At 38.2% G+C, this 4304-nt stretch overlaps 1 pseudogene; it reads right to left on the reverse strand.

Moving 5' to 3' along the window:
• Nucleotides 1-824: 824 nt before the first annotated feature.
• Nucleotides 825-3756, reverse strand: LOC141812608 (serine carboxypeptidase-like 18; annotated as a pseudogene).
• Between the last annotated feature and the right edge of the window lie 548 nt (nt 3757-4304).

The raw sequence follows: 4304 nt of genomic DNA on the forward strand, positions 1-4304 counted from the left end.
GTATGACATTACATACATGCTTACATGTAGTTGATTTCTATACCTGTTGCACAGTTTGATCTTTTCATATCATCCCCGTTGATATACCATACTTGATTAGTTGATACTTTTGATACTCTGTTGATACCTGCTGCCATGTATATCTTGTTTCTTCTATACATGATTATCCTGGTTATTATATCCTTGTTATCCTTTCTGATATCTCTACATGCACTATTTTCTGTACCCACTGAGCATCTAATGCTCACTACCCAGACCCTGGGGTTATTTTGTTTTCTCCCCAGGTAACAGATAGGTACTTGGAGCTTGGAGATTTGGGTCGGCTGCTGCTATCTCACCTCGGAAGGTTTTCCTGTTGGTTTGCATTTGGTCTGTCGTTGTCTCTAGTTATATTTTACTATTTCGTGGACATATAGTTATGGTTTGGATTTGTTATGACTGTAGTGTGTTGGATTTATACTTGTTATCGGATGTTGATTCAGATTTCGATGTTTTCGCTTAGTATGTGTTGTTTAGGTCGCATATATTGTTTAGTAGTGCATGTGATTATGGTTGTGTGGCCGTGTAGGCCTTATAATTTATATGTTGTGTGTGTTGTGTGTGTTATTGGACGTGTTGTCCTATTCCAGCCGCCTGTGGCTGAGTATTTTTGCATGTATTAGGGGAATTGTCATAGTTACTGGGGAGATGCTGTCGAAATTTTTTGGACGGCCTTCTCGGGGTGTGACAGATAATAGAATAATATTTAATGCAAGATTAATAATGTTTTCATTGATCTTCTTCATATTAAAATGAAGCTTCGTGATGGAGGGAAGAAAGATACATCATAGTGCTGCACCAGAAATCCACCTCTTGAACATAGCTATATATTCTTGTGGTTTGTACTCTGGAGCTATATGACCAGCATACTATATGAAATAATAAGAACTACTGATTTAGCTTGAACATGACATAACAACTTATTCAAATAGTTTAAGGATAAGAAAATATCATATATGTTTTTAGTTTACCTTCACCGTTGCAAATGTCAAATTATTGGAATATGTCATGGTATACCTATTGGGATTTGATGAATAATAATTAGCATAATCTCAAAACAGTTGACTTTCTTGTAAGCACTTGAAACAAGACGTACCCAGTTGCACCAACATGCCAAGATCTCCAGTCTTCAACAATAGAAGAATTCAAAGACTTTATCTATTGTTTTGTCCTCAAGAAGGGTATCACCAGATCATGATCACCACTAGGAATGAAAAAGCCTTACAAATGACATGACTAACCTCTAACAAAGCGGCGAATGGTGTTCATATTAACTAAATCACCTGTAAACCAAAGCACGGTATCCTCTTTGCAAAAGGCTAAGATGATACTTGATATTACTCTTGGGTTCTATTGAGTACGGTGAGTGACGATTACACCTTACCCATTCTTTAATTGCCCCCTTCAACAATATTTACATCACTCGTGAAACTTTTAACAATTCAAGCTCCATTCATTTGTATTCTAGTTCTTTATATCACAAGGTCTTTAAATGATTGAAACAACAAGAAAAGCATACCTTTTTGACGTTGAGTGCCTTCCTTACAATGTTACTGTTAGCCCAATAGTAAACCAGAGTATAAATATAACACTGTGATTAGCAAACATGATCAATTTACCTGAAACAACAATAAAATTAGAAATTCATTCATCAAATGGAGTTGAGTCCTTACTCGGCAACTGAAATTAGGAAATGGTGGAGGGTGAAGAATGTTTTGGTTCTCTTTCAAAATTCGTTTATCAGAAGTTGTACTCACAAGACTATGCAGCGGTTCCGGTAGACACTCAGGACAATACATGTCTAAAATATGTCCTTATCAATTTTTGATAAGAATGACTGCCCATGAAGCATATTTGTTATATTTCAGAAAATCTAAAAAGATTTATGTAAATATAATTATAGATTATTAGCATTGTTTACTTTTAATTTTAGAGGATATTTGGATGTTAGATCTGTTGGTAAATATCATAGTCAGATGAAAATTTATTTGACTTGCATTAGGTTCAAATCAAGCTCAAACTAAATTCACGTTGGTGGTTTGTAGCAGAAGTAGTAGTGAACCAAGATGAATTGATTCCTTTGATTAGGTCTTGATTTGTTTAGTTTCCTCGACTACATTATATTGCTTATGTACATTCACTACATTGCTTGACTTGTTTAGTTTCCTCAACCTTGTTGCTCTTGTTTAGTGTTGTTAGAGTTTCAGTTATGTATTTGTTTGTGTTATTGTTAATTTATTATTCGTGTTAGTGTTTATATTCTCACATTGGTGAATGAGTTAAGATGCATCTGGCATTGTGAATCGGTGGGAGTTCGATAGTCTTGTCCACTGCAACTTTTTTGTATCATCTGAAAGTTCAGAAAGCAAGGTGATATCAGAGATCATTTTAATTTGTTGTGTCCGTCCTAATTGATCGATAATGCAACTTAGATTACCTCAAAAAATCATCTGATATGCTCCCCATGCTGTGAACATAAGGTACTCTAGAATTCTCATCGACTTTTCCACCTGTGACTGGGTTGCCAATCACATAACCCTGAAAGCCATCGAATAAGTAAAGACTTTTTCTTTCATATAGTATCATATAAGAACAATTTCAAGATCCAAATTAGTTTCTTTCCCTTCATTGCCATGGCCCATCAATTCAAGCAATCTACCTTGAGATTAAGTAGTGGCTCTTTTCCTTCATCAATACCTGGATTACAGTAAATGAAAATGGCATGTAAACTGGCATAGCAAAGGGATATATTCTCACTTCACAATAGTTACATTAAAAGTAGATCGATGGAGTTACCATCCAATATTCTTTTGGCCACCATAGGTACAGTTTTTCCAGCATATGAATCTCCAGCAATGTAGAGGGGATTGGAGATGAACTGTGGGTGCTCAACAAGCCACTCTCGAAACAAAACAAAAAAGTGAAAGATTGCATTTTTAAGATACTTAAAGCAATTGCTCCAGGGATATATAACCATGCATTCCTACCTGTATGAGAAACCTGTTGAAACCAAGATGAATCATTTTCTTCTGCTTTTGGGGGATATGAGAACCCCGAGCCCAATAGGGAATCTAAAAAAATCATGTTGACTACCTGCGTATAACATGTATATATATTTTTAGTGCAAACAGGATTAAGATTATGCACCATGACTCCTCGTTAAATTACTACAAACAAATTAAATAGGCCGAGAAGAAGAAGAAGAAGAGAAGAAGAAGAAGAAGTCACCCTGGTCCAGGAATAGGGACGGTACACCAAGCTTGGCAAGCTCCCATTGTACTCGGCCGACACAAATTGTAGAGGACCTGCAAGAGAGTTTCTATTGTGCGATTAGAGTGATTAAGCATAACTGAGAGGAAAGGAATGTTTCACCCACCAACTTCGAAAGCCAAGCCGCTGAAGGCAGAGCACATGGGGCTGCCGGTCAGCCAGACGAGCAGAGGGTCCTCCGCCGGCTTGTTCTCCGACTCGATGAAGTAGTAGAGCAACTGGCTGCCGTGCTCCTCGTCCACCTCCACATACCTGCACTAACGACAGCAGAGTCTCATGGCGGTCACAGCAAAGTTAAGGTTGTGGGAAGCAGCATCCAGACCCTGTCTCTAAGTAGAAGGGTAGGGGGCCTTGGAATGCAGGTAAATGGGTGACCACCGAAGATGATAGAGGAGAGGGGAAAAGGCAGAGGAAGATCAGTGAGACAATCAGGAGAGGGCTTTCCATCTTCTTCTACTTCTTTCTTGTTCAGGTGACTTGAGCTACAACATGATTCTAAGTCAGCAAAATGTGTCTGCATTGACTAGGTACAGCACGATATCCGACACATCATTTATCACCTTTAAATGCATGACACATGATAACTCAACGATGATTCATTCATCCTTGATCTCAAACACGAACACTGACCTTTTAGTAGGGATGGCAACGGGTTCGGGGATTGGCGGGGAAGCCTTCTCCATCCCCGTCCCCGAAACCCAAACCCATATACCATCCCTGTCCCCATCCCCGTCGGGTATCATAATTTAAATACCATCCCCGTCCCCGTTCCCGTCGGATTTCGGGTATCCAGCGGGTTTCGGAGATCCCCACATATTTCGGAGGTGGTTTTCTCCGTGGGTATTTTCATGGGTATCCCCATACCCATACCCATCCCCATCCCCGTCATGACATATTTAAAAAGTATTTTTTAAAATTTATTACTTTTTTATTAATTAAAAAAAGAAAATATTATTTGTTTTAGAAATAATGAAACTATAGTATTCAAACAAGTA

Source organism: Curcuma longa, chromosome 19, assembly GCF_044706935.1.
Source record: "Curcuma longa cultivar G26 ecotype Majalengka, Jawa Barat chromosome 19, ITB_CL_G26_1.1, whole genome shotgun sequence".
NCBI lineage: Eukaryota > Viridiplantae > Streptophyta > Magnoliopsida > Zingiberales > Zingiberaceae > Curcuma > Curcuma longa.